General features: G+C 38.0%; 1 non-coding gene across 1 annotated transcript; it reads left to right on the top strand.

Annotated features, from left to right (window-relative positions):
- Positions 1-6,562: 6,562 nt before the first annotated feature.
- Positions 6,563-6,669, top strand: LOC141669356 (small nucleolar RNA R71). Its single transcript, XR_012553642.1, has one exon. It is a non-coding gene; the product is annotated as a small nucleolar RNA R71 (small nucleolar RNA).
- The last annotated feature ends 14,165 nt before the right edge of the window (positions 6,670-20,834 follow it).

Raw genomic sequence — 20,834 nt, 5'->3', positions numbered from 1 at the left:
TATGCATGAGCTATATGATATGACAAACAAATAAAGCTATATATATAAAAAAAACTATATGGCAAAAATTATACAACTATATAAACTAGCTATCATGAATATGCAGCTATATGATACACACAAAATATTCCTTAACTACCACCCCCAAACTTAAATTCTTCACTGGATTCAGTGAAGGTAGTAGAAAGGAACACAGGGTATACCTACTCGGAGTCCTCATCATCATCACCCTCAGTGGGTGGAGTATCAGGCGGCGGGTATGCAGAGTCCTCACCAAAAACTGGCCACTGGATATCAGCTCCAAGGCCTCGAAAAGCAGTCCCTAACGCAAGAGTGAGCTCCTGAGCAAACCTGCTCTGCGTCTCATACATGGCATCCATCCGCTGTGAAAGCCTCCTATACTGGGCATCACCCATCCCAGCACCCTCCTGAGCTCTTGAAGAACTAGCCTCACCACGCCCTGGCCTGGCCATAGTAGCACCTCGTGCTGGACGCCCTCCTGGAAGACGATAACCCAGCCCATGCTCCTCAGGCTCACCACCGGTCCACTCCTGCATCCCATTCAGAGTGCCAGAATCTATCGGAGCTGCTGGCAACTGCAACTGCTCATGAGCCGGCCAGTTCACTCCTACTGCTCGGCATAGCTTTATAACCGTGGATGCATAAGGGATGTTCATATGCTTTGCTCCCCTCAAAAACTTCAGAATTCCTTGGTAGATAAACTCACCAAGGTCCACATAGTATTCCTCATTCAGAATTCCCCACAACAACTGTGCTCTCCCAACTGTGATCTCGTGTGCATGTGAAGAAGGCAAAATATTAGCACATATAAATGCATTCCATGCACGGGCATACCTGTTCATGGCGATCGCCGGAAAGTGACGATACTCATTATTGGCTGGACTGCGGTTCCAAACTGTGCCCGGTCGACAGAGAGTCACACAAATCAAATCCAAGTCAAAGTCCTCAGCAGTCTTTTCATTCCAGTTCTCCTCCTCGGGCTTCCTCTCTCGCTGTCCAATCACACGGCGAATCGCCGCAGGATGATAATCAACCGTCAGCCCACGAACTATAGAAAACCCATTCTTTTCAGCCTTCGCGTTCGCGTAGAACTCGCGAACAATACTCATCGGTACTGCTTCGGGTGACTCACAAAAAGCTATCCACCCCTTCTCTGCAATCATGGGCAATAACTCACCATCCCTCCCTGATGGAAAAAACCCCCTCTCCTTCAGAATCGGCTTCCCCAACAGCCTAGTGTACTCCTCCTCCGCGGCTCTGTCAGTTAACCGAGGCCTTGCAGCAGTACCCCTTGATGAATCAGCAGTAGGAACTGTGCTGCTGCTGTCAATAGTGCGTGCTCTCTTGGGTGCCATTGATTTGTGAATAAAAGTGTGTAAGAACTGATTTTTGATGTTTATGAGAGGGTTTAAGTGTAGGACGTTTGTGGGAGATATGTAGGATAGGTGTATGTATATATAGGGTGTGTAGTAGGTTAAATTAGATTAGGAGTGGGGTTGAGGGATAAAATCATGGGGTAATGGGAAAAAAATTCGTGGGTTTATGGGCTGTGATGGTTTTTTTGTGTGTTTTTTTTTTTCTGAACTGTAAAAAAAATTCTGGAACTCGACCCCTGCGCAGCCGCTCAGCATTTCTGCGCGGGCGCGCAGAGGGTCTCTGGAAAAAAAAAATTTCAGCCCCTGTTTTCTGATTTTTTTGTGTTTTTGGATAGGTTATTAACTTCTAAGGGTTCCTGTAACAACAATTCATGGGTTGCCTCCCACGCAGCGCTTCTTTTTCGTCATTAGCTTGACGTTCCGTACCTTTCTCACGTAGTCAACAACATGGCACTAACCACCTCTCGGTTTGCCATGTCCCCATAGTAGTGTTTCAACCGCTGACCGTTAACCTTGAATGCTTGGTCCGAATCATTCTCAAAAATTTCCACCGCTCCATGTGGAAACACAGTTTTGACAATAAAAGGTCCAGACCACCTTGGTTTCAACTTCCCAGGAAAAAGTCGGAGCCGAGAGTTGAATAACAGAACTTGTTGCCCTGGCACAAATAACTTAGGATGTAGCTTCCTATCGTGCCACCTCTTCACCTTTTCCTTATACATTTTGTTATTCTCGTACGCTTGAAGTCGAAATTCATCAAGTTCATTAAGCTGAAGCATTCTTTTCTTACCAGCTGCATCTAAATCCAGGTTCAATTTCTTCAATGCCCAGTAGGCCTTATGCTCAAGCTCCGCTGGTAGATGACATCCCTTACCGTACACCAACTGAAACGGTGACATCCCAAGTGGAGTTTTGTATGCTGTTCTGTAAGCCCAAACAGCTTTATCGAGCTTTAAAGACCAATCCTTCCTTGACGGACAAACAACCTTCTCTAGAATGCGCTTTATCTCTCTGTTAGACACTTCCGCTTGACCATTTGTTTGCGGATGATAGGCAGTAGCTACTCGATGATTCACATTATAACGCTGCATCATAGAAGTGAACTTACGGTTGCAAAAATGTGATCCTTCATCACTTATGATTACCCGAGGTGTTCCAAACCTTGTGAAAATTTGCTTATGAAGAAAATTTAGCACTGCCTTTGCATCATTTGTCGGTAAAGCTTTAACTTCGACCCATTTTGAGACATAATCGACTGCCATCAAGATGTACTGATTATTGCAAGACGAGATAAAAGGCCCCATGAAATCAATTCCCCATACATCAAAGACCTCGACTTCAAGCATCACATTTAATGGCATCTCATCCTTCCTTGACAAATTTCCCACTCTTTGGCAACGATCACACCTTAAAACAAACTGATGAGCATCCTTGAACAAAGTAGGCCAGAAAAAACCTGCTTGCAGAATACGAGCTGCCGTCTTCTCACCTCCATAGTGTCCACCATAAACCGTGGAATGGCAGTCTCGTAATATCCCCTCCGTCTCACAGAACGGGATACATCTCCTGATGATCTGGTCAGCTCCCTGTCTAAACAAATATGGTTCATCCCACATATACCACTTCACCTCATGAAGAAACTTCTTCTTTTGAGCGGATGTCAAATTAGGAGGCATTATATTGCTGACAAGATAGTTTACAATATCTGCAAACCATGGTTCTTCCTCCTGAATTGCAAACAACTGCTCATCCGGAAAAGATTCATTGATTAACGTCCTATCTTGTGAAGTAGAATCGGGATTCTCCAACCTAGAGAGATGGTCAGCTACTTGATTCTCAGTACCTTTTCTATCTTTGATCTCTAACTCAAATTCTTGAAGTAAAAGCACCCAACGAATGAGTCTCGGCTTCGAATCCTTCTTAGAAACCAGATAGCGAATAGCTGCATGATCAGTGAATACTGTCACTTTCGTACCAAGCAGATAAGATCGAAATTTCTCAAAGCCAAAGACTATAGCCAAAAGCTCCTTCTCAGTAGTGGTGTAGTTCGATTGGGCCCCATTTAAAGTTTTACTCGCATAGTAGACCACATGGAAGAGATTTTTCTTGCGCTGTCCCAGAACTGCACCTACCGCATAATCACTCGCATCACACATCATCTCAAACGGTTCTGTCCAATCTGGTGCTGTAATAACTGGTGCCGTGATCAAACTATCCTTGAGAGTCTCGAATGCTGCCAAACATTCATCATCAAATTTAAAAGGCACATCTTTCTTAAGTAAATTGCACAACGGCTTAGATATCTTTGAAAAGTCCTTGATGAATCGCCGATAAAAACCCGCATGACCGAGAAAACTACGGATTCCTTTGACCGAATTAGGTGGGGGAAGATTTTCAATGACTCCCACCTTGGCCTTGTCCACCTCCAGACCTTTGCTAGAGACCTTATGCCCAAGGATAATGCCTTCACGCACCATAAAATGACATTTCTCCCAATTAAGCACCAAATTAGTTTCCACGCATCTTTTGAGTATGACGCACAGATTATTCAAGCATTTATCATATGAGTGTCCAAAGACGGAGAAGTCATCCATGAACACTTCGACGTTATTTCCAATCATGTCAGAGAATATAGCCATCATACATCTCTGAAAGGTGGCCGGGGCGCCACATAACCCAAACGAAACTCTACGAAAAGCAAATGTGCCAAATGGACAAGTGAAGGTAGTCTTTTCATGATCCTCTGGTGCAATACAAATCTGATTATACCCGGAATAACCATCCAGAAGACAAAAATACTCATGTCCCGCCAATCTGTCAAGCATTTGATCAATAAATGGGAGAGGGAAGTGATCCTTTCTTGTGGCTTTGTTCAATTTCCTATAATCCATGCATACTCTCCATCCTGTAACTGTTCGAGTAGGGATGAGCTCATTCTTTTCATTTGCGACCACAGTGATACCTCCTTTCTTAGGAACACATTGTACAGGGCTCACCCACGAGCTGTCAGAAATAGGATAAATGATGCATGCATCTAGCCATTTCAGAATTTCTTTCTTCACCACCTCCTTCATGAAGGGATTCAGTCTTCGCTGTTGTTCCACAGTTGGCTTACTACCTTCCTCTAACAGAATTTTATGCATACAATATGAAGGACTTATCCCCTTGATGTCTGCTATGGTCCATCCTATAGCCGATTTGAATTCTCTCAAAATCCTTAAGAGCTTATCTTCCTCACTACCTGAAAGGTCAGCTGAAATAATAACAGGTAACGTAGATGAATCACCTAAAAAAGCATACCTCAAGTGTTCAGGTAATGGTTTAAGCTCCAAGGTAGGTGCTTCCTCTATTGATGGTTTGAGTTTCCCTTCAGCATTCTTAAGGTCAAAAGTACCAAGAGATTCAAATGGTATGTCGAGCTTTCGCTTCCATGGAGAAGCGTTCAGATATTGTAATTGCTCGTTGCTATCTTCATCATCACTGTCAAATTCCCCCACTAAGGCCTTTTCCAATGCATCAGACATTAGCATGTGATCGAGTTCCGACGTAACCGCAGAATCAATCACATCCACTTTTAAGCACTCCTCATCTTCTGTAGGGAATTTCATTGCCTTGAATACGTTGAAGGTCACATCCTGATCTTGGACCCGCATAGTAAGTTCCCCTTTTTGCACATCTATCAAGGTACGGCCAGTCGCCAAGAAAGGCCTCCCCAAGATTATGGGAATCTTCTTATCTTCCTCAAAATCCAGAATAACAAAATCTGCAGGAAAGAAGAGCTTATCCACCTTGACAAGCACATCCTCAACTATGCCCCTTGGGTAAGTAATGGAACGGTCAGCCAATTGTAGCGACATGTATGTGGGTTTTGGATCAGGCAGATCCAGCTTTTTAAAGATCGACAAGGGCATCAGATTAATGCTTGCTCCCAAATCACAAAGGCACTTGTCAAAAGTTAGATTGCCAATGGTGCAAGGAATGGTGAAGCTTCCTGGATCTTTCAGTTTTGGTGGTAACTTTTGCTGCAGAACAGCGCTGCATTCTTCCGTGAGTGCAACGGTTTCAAGGTCATCCAGTTTCACCTTCCTTGAAAGAATAGTCTTCATAAACTTCGCATAACAGGCATTTGTTCCAGAGCCTCAGCGAAAGGTATATTGATGTGAAGTTTCTTGAACACCTCCAGAAACTTCCCGAACTGTCTATCCAGCTTTTGTTGCTGCAATCTCTTAGGAAAAGGTGGTGGAGGATAGAGCTGTTTCTCCCCTGTATTAGCCTCAGGCAGAGTGTGTTCAACAGTAGTCTTCCTTGGTTCCGCCACTTTCTCCTTTTGCTTAGATTCTTCATCTCTAACTTCAGCTTCGACTTCCTTTGCCTTTTCAGCATCAACTACTTTTCCAGACCTTAAGGTAATAGCCTTGACTTGCTCTTTGGCTTCCTTCCTGCCTGGTACTTCCGTGTCACTGGGAAGAGTGCCAGGTTGACGATTGAGCACTGCATTGGCTAATTGACCGATTTGATTTTCCAAGGTCTTGATAGAAACCGCCTGACTCTTGCACAACAGCTTAAGTTCCTCAAAATCAGCACTAGTAGGTGCAGCTGCACTTCCCTGTTGAGGATATGATTGCCTTGTAGCATACTGCTGTGGTTGCTGGAATCCAGGTGGGTTAAACTGTTTACTTACTCCTTGCTGATATGGTGGCTGAATAGCATTCTGATTATTCCCCCAGCTGAAATTTGGATGATTTCTGTTATTAGGATGATAAGTCGCTGGCACAGGCTGCTGTTGTCGCTGATAATTATTCACATACTGAACAGATTCAGTGACAAGAGAACACTGATCCGTAGCATGAGAACCTGTACAAAGCTCACAAACCATAGCTATTTGATTAACTCCATACGTAGCCAGAGAATCAACCTTCATTGATAGCGCTTGGAGCTGGGCTGCAATAGCGGTGGCTGCATCAACTTCCAGAATACCTGCTACCTTGCCTGATGTCATCCTCTGAGTTGGGTTTTGATGCTCATTTGCAGCCATCATCTCGATAAGATTATACGCCTCAGTATAGCTTTTAGCCCATAAGGCGCCTCCAGCTGCTGCATCGAGCATGGGTCAAGATTGGGCCCCCAAACCATTATAAAAACCAGTGATTACCATCCAATCCGGCATTCCATGATGTGGACATTTTCTCAACATTTCCTTGTAGCGTTCCCAAGCCTCGCACATAGATTCTGTAGGTTGCTGCGCAAATTGAGTAAGAGCACTCCTCATAGCAACAGTCTTTGCCATTGGATAAAACTTCACCAGAAACTTTTGCCCAAGATCTTGCCACATAGTGATTGACCCAGCTGGTTCAGAATGTAACTAGTCTTTAGCTTTATCCCTCAGTGAGAATGGGAAAAGCCTCAACTTGATAGCCTCATCAGTCACGCCATTATACTTAAAAGTGCTGCAGATCTCGACAAAATTCCTTATGTGCATGTTGGGGTCTTCAGTTGCCGCTCCTCCAAAAGAAACAGAATTCTGCACCATCTGAATAGTGCCCGGCTTGATCTCAAAGGTGTTAGCTTGAATAGCCGGATGAAGGATGCTTGACTGAATGTCATCAATTTTAGGCCGAGAAAAATCCATAAGAGCTGGATCAGCTTGAACAATACGATCTATACTGGTTCTTTCTGCTCAGTTCCTGAATCCGAATCCTCAAAATCTAACTTCTCCGGTGTATCAAGAACTTCGTCTTTCTCCTCAGCTGTATCTAAGGTCCTCTTGCGAGCATGAGAACGAGTTTGCATAAACGTTTGCTAAAGTACCTGAAACACAACCGAAAAGAGTAATTAACTACTACGTCCTAATCACTGAGTCCTAATGACCAATGATGGTAAGTACATAAACTAAACAAATACGCCGAGTCCCCGGCAGCGGCGCCAAAAACTTGTTAGGGCGAAATCACGCACTAATATTCACGCAAGTATACGCGTTCGCAAGTAATATAGAATACTTTCTAGTTCGTTCCCTCAGAGACTCAGACTAATTTATTGTCTAATTTAACTCACTCACCAATGTATGACTACTTCTCAATGTTAAGATAATAACACTTAAAATTGTTGATTAAATATTAACTATAATTAACTACTTAATTAACCACTTAACTAACACTTCAATTTATCAATAATAAAACACTCATGAGATCACAACTTCATTATTACTTCCTTCTATAACCATTGTTATTACCTTTAGCATGTGACAGTGATGATATTAATCGAATAACACGAAACTGATAAAAGTCAACTTTCATTGTACTAATACCATTCTACCAAACATCCACAATTAAGATAGAAGTTGAATAGTCATCAATTATGTTGAGTTCCTATATGTCTACAGAAATTGACAACACAACGATTTAAGCACAAGTTATTCCTTTTTGATTACATAGGGCAAATAAAACTGTTAGAGTTACCCACTAATCATGCACAACGTACATGAACCTATGCTAGCATGGCAAGTTCTAAATCTCAAGATCCACCGTCGCTTCACAAGAGATTAACACCCTATCTTATATGTTCGCGATGCACATAAGACGAATACGCACAACCAATACTAGATATCATGCAATCATCACATACTAAAGTATTAAACAATTAACTAAAGAATTCCATAATAAATCCGTCGCAACCCCATGATCACGATTAGCCCATAATAGAACTTATCGCCATCATGGGTTCATATGAAATCATGATAAACAAACACAAGAAAATAATAACTAACTGATTATATTAAAACAGAGTACGTCACAAGAGTAAATAAGTCAAAGCAAGAAAACTAGCATCCAACGTTACAACGAAACAAGAATCACAAGAATATATGCTTCCTCTTCGCTGCTGTGTGCTAAATCGGTCTTCTTCCTTATCTCCTTCGCTTCTTGCAAAACACAATCTAAAACATAATCTCCTCTTAATACTCTATGAAAAACATCTCAAATCTACCTATATAATAGTCCCATAAAACTCAGATTACATAGAAGTTGGAAGCCAAACAGAAGTAGAAGTCTAAAATAATATATCTTTTTCCCCGACCCTGCGCGGCCGCTCAGCATTTCTGCGCGGGCGCGCAAGGCTGCTGCGCGGCCGCTCAGCATTGCTGCGCGGGCGCGCAGGACCCTACTGGAAAATTTCCAGTTTTGCTCCGCTTCTTCGCCGTAATCTGCCCGTTTTTTTCCTCTCTCAATGGTGAACACATGCCAAGGCTTATTCTTGATGATTCCTCCTCCGAAATGCAACTAATACCCTGAAATGCATAAACACTAGAAAAACGCATCAAATACACAAAATACTTGATTTCAAGACACCAATTTAAGCCATTTTAAGACGTTCTAAGTGGTATAAAATGCCACTTATCAGCTGCGCGAAGAATAATATTTACCTTACCAGGTATAGGTAAGGTTAGCGAGAAGATGGGATCCTGCCTATAGATAGAACGTCGAATCGCCTGCATGGTTGTAAGCATAGCGTCAAAAACGATGGCAAGAATGTCAGAGATAGTACCAGATGTCAGCATTACGGTAGAATTGGGAATAAATGATATACAATAGTAAATGAAGTTTCGTCGACTAATAAGTACGAGCATAACCCAAGGAAAAGTGGAAAATGTACCAAAATGGCGAGACCCTTATATGGGCATTCCTTTAATTAGATATTTCATAAGCAGATCAAGAGAATAGCAAGTAACTTATATAGTAATGACGACCAAATATTTGATTATCAAAATTTTTAAATGAGATTACGGAAAAGATTTTCTTAATCAACTTTCTGAAGATTTTTTCATGAAACGAGTTTTATAATTTGGTTGTTGAATTACTATTTAAGTTCTTGTTATTATTAACAGAAAATGACCTAAAAAGAAGAATGTATATAGATTCAGTGTTGTTAGTTCGAATGGACAAAGGATGATTGAAGAAAATAGAAGATTCTTTTAGACGATTGGCAAAGGATAATATTCCTAATCAATAAAATTGAAGCGTTGCGGGATCGATTGTTATTCTACGTGGTATAGAAAAGTCGGAAGTAATAATTATAAATTTCGTAGGGACACGATTACGATCAAAACATTAAAGTATTTAATGTGAAAGCATTTCCAGATGACATTTCGAAGTTATAATGTGACCTAAACTGTGAATCTCTCAGTCGACTGGTTTCTGAAGGCATACGTAGGTGAACCGTGGAAGGTGATCAACATCGACATTCCTTCTCTTAATACGATAACATACGTTCTTCTTGATTCTTGAATACATATGACTTTCTTCTGTGGATAAATCATATGAGATGAAGACGAAAGAAAATTTATTGTATTCCTTCTGAATTGTTTCTCACCTCAAATCACTGATTTCTGATTGAGATAAACAGTGTTGTGGTATGACGCTTTGTCAAGATGATGAAGAGTCGAGTGGGATGCCACCTAATCATGTGCTGTATGCCATATAGTATGAAAGACTGGCCATCTTGAATACGAATATGGTTGTCTCAGTCACATCTAAATCTTCACTCATTCTTATTCCTTCAATTTACTAAATTATAAATTCTTCTAATTGTTTGTGGCATTGTTATTCCTTATTCAGTTTCCAATCAAAGTCATATTCGCAAACTCTCCTCGTGCGTATAGTCTGTTCTCTGACGATTTCAAAAGAAATGAAATAGTGTGGCACGTGGAATCATATAACAAATATAGATACGACTCTAAACCGATAAATGATGAACATCTGCGGGTAAGGAAGAAAGAATTCATCGATAACATGGACGTGGCGAAGACATTAAGTCAGACAGTTATTCGTGTTACAAGGAGCTCATCAGTACGATAGATTGCGTTAACATGATGCGCTTCAAATCAGAGGATTTCGACGTGAAATAAATGGTTGGCAAATCGTAACAAATAAATTAATTATAAAATAAAGCAGTAAGGCTGTATGCAAAGCGAACGACTGTCGGGACAATAATCGGAGATCAAGGAAATTCTGAACACTGAAGCAGATAAACAATTAATATATGAAGCATCCCTTCGTTACGGAAAGATATTTGTCATGAAGATTCAAGATTAAAGAAATCTTAATTGTAAACAAACTTCGAGAAATTGAGAAGATCTCTACCTTGAGTAAAATAAGTTATGGTAAATTTAATACCCATAACCGGGTCGGTGATGAAAGTTCGATACGGGAACATAAGTGGAGATAAAGTAATGGTGATTCGACTGTGAGACCTTTTAAGAAATAACAAACTGGTTATGGAGTTTTCACTCGATGGTGATGATAATAATTAAGACCCTGTGTGGTTATTAAAAGATCAACATACTCACTAATGAAATTGAGTGTGTATCGTCAAAGAAGGAGGATTGGTGTAATTCGTTGAAGGATGTGGCATAATTTTTCTAAAAGTAACTATACCCAATTAGTAATGGTAAGGGATAAGTTAAGAGACTTGCGAAATAAAATTTTCAGAAACAACAAGATAAATTTTAAAGTTCACTAATGAAATTTTATAATATTCTGAAAGAACTGAAAAAGGTATGGTTATATTAATCATTATTGGTTTAAGACCCTATTCAAATTAAAAGACATATGTTATATTAATAGTACATCTGATGATCAGCGTGGTGTATTCTGATACGTTGAATTGATGAATTTGGTTGATGGAAGTGGATGGGTATGATTGTGGACACTTTGATTGATTGATGGTGTCGGCTTGAGTCCGACTGGTAGTCGATGACATAGGGGAAGCGCTGCCTAAATTTTCAGAAATTACCCTAAATGTAAGGATAAAGAAGTATATTATCGTTCTCGTCAGTACTCCAAATAACCGTGATCTCGGATCTTGAGAAAGTTAGTATGCCCAAACCGACTTTATATAATTGGTCTTTGATTCCAGTTAGCTAGTCAACACTGGTTTAAGTGATCTGTTGTAATAACCCAAAAAAAAAATTGAACTTTTTGTAACCCTTATGAATAGTGATTTTACTGATTATGCTGAATAAGAAAACTTTTCATGCCGCACTATGTAGGGGTTCTTCTATTGATATTCTGAGATCTTATTAGTACTCTATATGGTATATAAGTGTATGTAAAGATCATCAGAATCCAAATTCGAACACTTTGATTTTTCCCGAAAACCCACCAGATACAGAAAGAATTGAGTATAAGGTAACATGATTAGAAGGATTTTAATTCAAGGATTATAAGAGAGGATCATAAAGAGAATATAAAATATTGAGAAAGGTTTAAGGGAACCTAAGTAATGAGATCCCGGGTATGATCCCTCAAACGATAAACGAGAACGAAAGTTAAGCGAACCGTATAACAGATAAGAGGTCATTAGCCAAGTAATTAGGGGTTAATCAAAGAGGTTAGTGGGTGATGATGTCATCATACCAATAAGAAGAAAACAAGTGTAAGAAGATGACATAAGAAAGATGACATATGCATGGTGACATAAGCATGACAAATAGAAAGGTTAGTTGGTTGATTGTGAGCCATGTAATTTTTACCATGGTAAATTTAATTAGCAAACAAGAGAAGCAACCAAGCCAAAAGAAATCATAACACAAAAATTGAGAAGTTGACTTTGTTTTTCCACAAGAAGCACTCGGCCAAAACCAGAGCAGCAACTTCAAACTACCATATCTCCTAACTTTTAGAAACTTCAAAACCTAACTTTGTGTTCTTGATTTCTTTGGAAAGATCAAGCTTGTAGGAGGCTCCCTAAGACTTCCTAGCTACTCTAATCACTCCAAGGAAGGTATAAAACCTCCAAACCCTAACTTTACTTTGAGTATTAAGATGGTTTTGATGGTTATAGTAAATGAGAAGCATGATGCTTGTGTGTTTAGAGTTTGGATTGGATTTGTAGTGATTTGGATGTTGAAATCTTGTTTATAGTTAATGAAACTTAAGTATAGCTAGTAATTCATGTGTGGGGTTGTATAAATTGGAAAATCTTGAGGTTTGGGGACTGATGTAGTAAGGTTTGGATGAGAGTTGGTTGTATTGTTGGTTGTGAGTTGAATGGTGGTTGTTTGGAGTGGTTTAAAACTTGGTAATCGCGTAAACATAGCTGTCGTAATGCCCAATTTCATATAACTGCTTGTTCTTAGTGTTCGGGACAGAGAGCTAACTATTGAATCTGTGAATTTTCCATGTTTAGTTAGATTATGTCGTAAGCTTCGTTTTGATATGTGGTTCGCTTGAATCCGATGTACGGTTTAGGAGAAACGATTGTTTTAAGTAACGACATTTCGTGAACGAACCATTACCCCTCGCCTTACTTTGAAACCTTGGTTAAGGCCCTTAAATGACTAATTGGAGTATGAAACAATTATTTAAAGTGGATTAGGCAGTTGGTAGAGTACTCGCGAAAGAATCGCCTTAAAATTCGTAAGGTTAATTTATTAAAAATGGTGGAGCCGAGGGTACTCGAGCGACTTATGTAAATCGCTAAGCGCAAAAGCGAACGTTAGGGTCTAAGTGGTTAAAAAAACTAGTTTCTTAAGCGACCGTGGTCTAATTCCAGATTATGTTATTGTTCATAGGTTACCGGACCCAGTCTAAGCTTAAGTCTATTCCGGGAACACTCAGGCAAGTTTTCTACCTGTTATACTGTTGTGGTGATGTATATATGTATATGCATTATCTTGTGATAGGTGCATGATTATTATTAGCAAATCTTGCGATATATTGGAGCATGCTGATATGGTTTATATGCATGCCTGTTTCATAATATTGATATCTAACTGTTGATTCAAATGCTTATAAGTTGCATAATACCTATGCTAGAGATAAGCAATAGTTGCGTATACCCTTAGTGTAGGGGACCCAAAGGTGAACATTTTCTAAACCGGGAGTCGATGTTCCCGAGTATATTATATATATATATAGATATAGTTTTCAAAACTATTAATCGAATAAGGTTTATTTGATAACTTTATTTTAATTAATGAATATTATTTTGAATATTCGTTCGAGGACTTATGACTCCGCTTATTTTATTTAATGAATATTATTTTGAATATTCATTCGAGGACTTATGACTCCGCTTATTTTATCTAATGAAATTTTTTTGAATATTCATTCGAGGACTTATGACTCCGCTTATTTTATTTAATGAATATTATTTTGAATATTCATTCGAGGACTAATGACTCCGCTCATTTTATTAAATAATATTGTTTATTTTATTAAAGAATAATGTTTCAATAATCAAACTTATTTTCGATTATTCAAATAAAGATCGTACTTTCGTATAAGTATATCTTTGGTTATTTATTATTCATTTCAAGTATGAGTTTTAAAACTTCTACTTCAATTATTTTTATAGAGATTATCCTTTATGGGAATATTATTTAAATAATAATATTCAGATATTCTCCAACATATCGGGACTGATTTATTTTATTAAATCAACATTACTCCAAACATTCTTAAAAATGTTTTCGAGTTTTCAAAATGATTTTAAAAGTTAGAGCGTATCCCAAAACTCGTTTTCAAATTTAAGATCTTCCTTTCGAAGGGGATTTAAATACTTGCTTAAAAATTGAGGGATCCGGCTCCGTGGTGTATTTTATATTCGCAACGAGGTTACTATTTTGATAAAACATTTTGATTACTTGCCCAACGTTTGGGAAGTAAGTCCATCTATTTGAGTCGGCATAAGCAACATGGGCTCAGTGGGCGTCCATGAAAGTGTAAGTGGCTCAGTGGGAGTCCATCAATGCGTAAGTGGCTGAGTGGCAGTCCAGCATAGGTCCTAATGCGGCCAGGGTGATGACCAGTGGGGAATTCATCCATCTACTAGTAGAAAATATTAATTATTGGTATCTTTGCCTGATCAGCAAGATATCAGGTTTATGCCAAGGTTTTCTCCTTTCCAAATTCATTGGATATTGCAACTCTGTTTATAATTTTCATAACAGAGGTTTTCAAGGAGTGTATGAAATGTATATATATATAGGTGTATATATATCGGGACTTAATGAAGTATCTCGTAACTTCATTTCTTTCAAATGATATTTCAAAGATTGAATCTATTCAAGTCTTATCTTGTAGGCTCATCAGTGTGATGAACTTTTGAAACTAATTATAACTTGAACGGTGGTAGTTCAATCAGTATTCGGAAAAGATATAAGTATATTGGAGTATCTTGTAACTTCATCTTTTCAACTTATATCTAGTTAATGATTATCTTATGAATAACAAAGGTTTTCAGAAAAACGTTGAGACAAGGTTAGATATATGAGATCGCCTTGCAACGATATTTTTATACAATTATAAACTGGAACTCTGTGTATATTATACATGTCAGAGGATTTCAAGGATTGTGAAAAGTATATAGGTATATATATACTGAATATTTTGTGACTTGGTCGCGTTAAGATATCAACTTGGTTCATTTCTTCTTGACCAAGACTTTCATGAGTACTATGAGAATGCTCATATATTGTAAATTATTATTCCCATATTTAGTTGAACCAAATGATTCCTGGAAGTATTAACCCGAGTTCATGGGTTTATGTATTTTTCGATTTGATTTTTTGAACTGTTCTTGAATTGTTGGTTGATATAATTGATTGGGTTACATTCGTATGAATTATAGCTTTAATTTCATATATAGCACGTTAATTTTAGTAGAGTTTTATGTAAAATCGGCGATTGGGCGGAATAACCGCCGGCGAGCTTCGGTGTTTGGCCGGAGACGATGCATCCCTGTTCGTTGTTGGCTTAATTGAGTTGCTGAAATCATAAGGATTGCTTTGGTATAAAAATCGTGACGAGAAGATTACGTTGGTGGCAGGATTCGTGACCGCCGGAATCGGCTGGAAGGTCACCGGATTCCGCCATGGTTTCTGGCGAATTCTTCGCCTGTTCTTGGCAGGTCTAAGACCCGGTTTCTGACCCGGGAAATAACCCGGCTGTGATCCATTTTTTTCCCCAATTCCCTTTCCTGAATTCAGTTTCTGGGATTTTGTTTTAAAATAAATCAAAAATTATGTTTTAAAATTCAAATATTCATTATTTATTTTCCGAAAATTATTTTTAATTCCACAATAAATCTTAATTAATTAATTAATTAATTTTAGTTGATAATTAATTATTTAATTAGTCAATTAATTTTAATGTTAATTGATCAATTAATTTAATTAGTTATTAATTAATTTTAATTGATTATTTAATTAGATTTAATTATTTATTTTTGATTTAAAAATTCCAGAAAATAGTTTCGAGCTTTAAAATATTATTTAAAATTATTTTCAAGGCACGATAATTATTATAAAATTATTTTAAAGTCGTATTTGGGTATTCGAACCCTATTATTTAATTATTAAATGATTCGAAGACCATTTTAATTCCGAAAAATGTTCAAAAATTCATAATAAATCAATCGTTCGTCCGTTTAATACGAAACGAACGCCTCTAGACTCAAAAAAATATTTTGCTTCTATTAAAAATATTTTCGAGACCTAAATTCCTTTGTATCTAAAGGACGTTTGTTTTATAGATCATTCTGAGTGAATAATTAATCGATAAAATATTCTTTTTGACCCGATTTTAATTCTAAACATATTAAGACCTATCTTTTGTCGATTCAACTTATGTTCTACCTGAATTACGTGATTATGTGTTATATGATGACATGCCCTATGTGTACGTGTTATGTGGATAATGAGTCAGCGTGTCTTTTAAACATTATCTGATTGAGATGTGATCTTTAACTGTTATTATCGAGCGGGTAGATAATAAGAATAAATGTATAGACTAGACAATTATATATATTGTCAGTTCATTGAATAGTATTATTTATGATAGATGCGCATAGTTCGAGGCATTCAAAGCCAGACATAAATTTTAGAAGTGAAGCCTGATAGCGTGTAGTAATGAAACGAGTGGATTTAAATAAAGATAAACCTAAGGGAATAAATGATAAGAAAGGTCAAGTAGCCTGTTAAGAGAAATACAGACACATCAGGACTGAGTGATATGGCAGATAGTTAAAGATCAGAGGGTCACTAATTAAGGCAAGTATTCCTAACCTTTCTCCTAAAATACTGCAAATATTTATTCACTCCTATTCTAAGTTCAGAATAGTTAATTGTTTTATATTTCGCTGCAATTACTCTTATTATGCCAGTTCTTTTCATTTTTGTTCCCATAATTCGATTGCTCTCTTGAGCAAATACCCATTCGTTCAGGTTATTTGCGAACCCTGATTTGGGATGTTTTGAAATCAAAATAATTTGATATCAAAATACTCTACGGGCTGTACGGTTATTTTGAGGACCAGTGATGAGCTGGATCCTATGGACCGGGGATGGACCGGACCCTTAGGCCATAGTTGCCTGGGTACCCTATATGTTGGTTGGGTCTATGCAGTTGGGTATAGATCCGCACTATCTCCTGACTGATCAACAGGTTATAGTGCATATGTTGGTTTCTAGTGTCCAGTCTAATTTATTATTGATCGCCATTAACGGCATTCCTTCCCGAATAGTTCATAATTACAAATTTCAAAAGGATGAAATATTGAAACGATCACTGTTCTTTTATAGAAAAATGTGATTTATGATTAAAGGCCAATGAAGGCCGATGTTTTGTTCGCTCAACTATTTGAATATGTAAAGACGTTTTTAAAATCATTCAACAATCGTTTCCAGGAGTTTTTCTTATCTGATACCTAGAAACCATTTATGATACTTGCTGGGCATTTTTTGCTCACTCTTGCTTTGTGAACTCTTATTTCTTACAGTATCAAATGAGGATAAACGTGAATAGCTTTTAATAGATAACAAAAGTGGTGAGATTCTAGCTGAAGAAATTTGGAGATGTCAGAGTGATCAATACAAGGAAAACAGTAATGAGGTAATGAGATTGTATTTAGACAATGTAAATTTTAGAAGGTTAGATTCTTGTTTCATACTATAACCTGTAAGCGATCTTGATTAATGAGGGGTTATCCGTATATTTATTTTAATATACAGGTTTTTATTATTTAAAGTTGTGTAGTGGCACCCAATCCTGACCCCAGATTTGGGGGGTGTTACAGCTACCCTTTCAACGGATGTTAAAGTGATAATCTGTTGAAAGCTACAAAATCACTAAATTAAATTTACTAAGTGTTTTGTTTAATATATCATCAAATACACAACATATTCCTAACAAAGATGTGTGATTTGAGATTGAGTGTTGACAACTTCCTTTGAGTGAAAACAAAAGTTTCAAAGAATATGTCCTGTTTCATATTATCGGTCTTTTGTAACATAGATATATATAGACAAGAATAATCAAAGATCATAATTCTCATGAGATTAGAATTAAAAACTTTTATCAATATCTTCTGTGATATCAGTTGCTTCCTGTAATATTGTGCTCAATCTGTACTGTAGTGAACATATGTAACTCAAGCAAAGGTTAGTGATACACATGCACTATTGACTATTTGTTGTAATTAAACATGCAATACTAAATATGAACAATCATAATAATTTAAGCACAAACTAAAAAATAAACATTCATTCAACTAAGAAATCAAAGAAGGAAAAAGATTTTTTATTAATAATAAGAAGATGAGTACAAGATTTAGAATTTTAAAATAAAATCCTAACATAATCTAAGCTACTCAGTTTTCTGCTACCTCTTTGCAGCCTGCTCCGCCCTTATCACCCTACGATGATAGATTCTCTTGCAGCTCAAGAGCTGCCTGACGAAAGCGTTCAGCCAACTCAACATGTCATTCTTCCTCAAGAAGAACTTCGCTGGTGAAGAAATGCAGTTGTAACTGATCATCCTAAGAGAGATGATCGTAGACTGAGTCTGGAACAGCAGTTGGGTGATAAATTTCACCACCGATCCGGACCAGTAGTCCGTGTGGATTAAAGTACATCTTTTCATCACTAGGATTAAAGATTGGTAGGTAGCATCCACCGTTGCATTTGTAGAATTGTAGAATTGGGATTAAAGTTGGATTTGAGTAATAGAGGTTTCTAGAGTCTTGAGTCTGGTGTCCAAATAATCCACCTTGCTACTAAGATCAGAGCTTTTCCTGAGTTGTCTGTTAATATCTGATAGTGTAGTGGCAGGAAGTATAGACTCAAATTTTTCAGTGATGTCCTTTTTGACTTGTCCAATCTCTGTCTTGATTTCAGACACATCTTGATTTTTCTTGAGAGATTGGATTTTATGCAATTGAAGAGACTCAAGATGGGCTTGAAGAAGACTCTTGGTGTTGGCATCAGTAGTGGCTTGTAGAGCTGTCTGAGTCAGATGAATTAGTGTGAAGAGAGTTGATTTGAAGTGGTACCCACTGCATTCTTTGCTAAATATCCATGATGGAGTGTTCGTACTGGAGCTAGGGCCTGCTTCTCCCCTATGTTCATGAAATCTCCTTCATCATCTTTACCATCATCCCCAAAACTATCTTCAGAAACACCAGTTAGATATTCAAAATCATCACCAGCTGTGGAGGGCATGGCAGTGATTGCATCCTTGGCCCTTTGCATGAAAGCAGTTGTGCGCACCAAATTGAGAATTCTCTCAACATCCACATTGTCCTGTTCAGCCAAGACTTGATAAGTTAGAACAAGGTGAGTAAATGCTTCAGCTTCATAAGAAACAGAGTCTAAGACAACTTGATATTCTTGCTGAAATAGCTGTTTCTTTTTAGCCTCATTAACATCGCTTAACTCACTAACAATGGGTTCTTCCCATTCTTCAGGTGCTACATTTCTCTCAATTTCTCTATTTTCTTCCATCAAGGACTCCCCTTGGCTTCCCACCCTCATACCCTCACCTTCACCTACTAAGGTGGGACTCCACTTACTTACTTTTTCCAAGCTGGAAGAAATAGCTGGCATAGTTTCACTCTTATCCTCTCCTTTTGCCTGAGAGCAACTCAGCCTCTCACTTTGTTCACTCACTTCACTCAATCCTATGAGTGATTATACAACTACTAAATAATCTCCACTTGTAACAATAGTTGAGATTTCAAGTGGTGCAGTGATAGTCAACGGATGAGAAACATCCATCGAGGTAGTAGTTGAGAGTTTTAACGGATGGCTGTTTTTAAGCACATCCGTCGAGATACAATCACTAGTCAACGGATGGACAATATCCGTCGAGATAGTAGAAATGACAGAGTTTGGAGTGGAAACTACTATAGAATCTGTGGTAATATATTTAAGATTTGGCACAGATTTCTCAGTAGAATCAGAAAAAAATGGCAAGTGAGCCAACAAATCATCTAAAAGATGATGCTCACTTGTTATAGATTTTGGCTTATCTATGAGAGTTAAAGATGGAGAATTAGGAATTGATGAGTGAATCATGTCCACATCCAAAGAATTTTTAGGTGAGTTTTGTGTGTCAGGTGCTTCTATTATTAAAGATTTTGGCCGTGACTCCACATTTACAGGAGCCACATCAACATGACTTTGAGAAGGTACTGTAACTGAGTCTTTGACTGTAGTTTGTACAGTGTGTGCACCCTGTGAATCCCCAAGTATTTTAAATTCTTCTTTCTAGTGTAAGTTTGGGGTGAGTCTGTGTCCTTAACCCTCTTGGGCCGTGCTCTTAGTTGAGAGTTTGTTTCAATAGTGACATACTTTTGGGAGGATGAAGCTAGTAAAGAGCTTAAATCCTTATTAAGCACTACAGTTTGTTGGGAAACTGCAGCGTGGCTAGGCTTGGTTACACACACCTCTCCCTCCTTATTCTTAGGGTTTCTTTTATGTTCACCCTGTCCCTCACCAGACTTACTCCCCTTCACACTCCCTTCTTTGGTTTTAGTAGATTTTGAAACTTGTTCCTTTTGAGAGGAACTAGAGTGGGGTCTTTGAGACTTGGTTTTGGAAACTTTTATTTTAGTGGCTTGGGTAGGCACCTATTTGGTCAATGTTACAGATGCCATAGCCACAGTTGTCTGCAAAGAAACTGGTGGTAGAGAAGTAGTAAGGACAGAAGTATTTACCTCACTTACTTGAGGCCCCTCCATGATTGGCAAGTAGACTAGAGGAACCTCATTGAGGTTGTTTTCCCTGTTCAGATCAGCAATAACCCTTCTTTCTTGAACCCAACAATGAAGCTTGTTGGTTGGGTTCTCAATGATAAGATCTTCAGAAATAAAATTAGCTAGTAACATAAAGAATCTAGCATAATATATGTTTTTAGACCTTTTCTTAATGTCTCCTACCTTAAAGCCTAATTCATACAGTGTCACTAAGCAACATATAATGCATGTTAATAAGTGAGTATGTCACAACATCAAACTAACTAATTTTTCTAGAAAAGACTTAAATAAAGGAGTCACAGAGAAAGTCCACTCCTTTCTAAGGCCTTTTCTTCTAACCTCACCTAGCTTGGCAGGATCAAAAGAATAACCCATAGAAATAAGCATAGAGTTTACATCTGTGTCAGT

Source organism: Apium graveolens, chromosome 6, assembly GCF_009905375.1.
Source record: "Apium graveolens cultivar Ventura chromosome 6, ASM990537v1, whole genome shotgun sequence".
Lineage (NCBI taxonomy): Eukaryota > Viridiplantae > Streptophyta > Magnoliopsida > Apiales > Apiaceae > Apium > Apium graveolens.
This window is presented reverse-complemented; position numbering and strand designations above follow the sequence as displayed.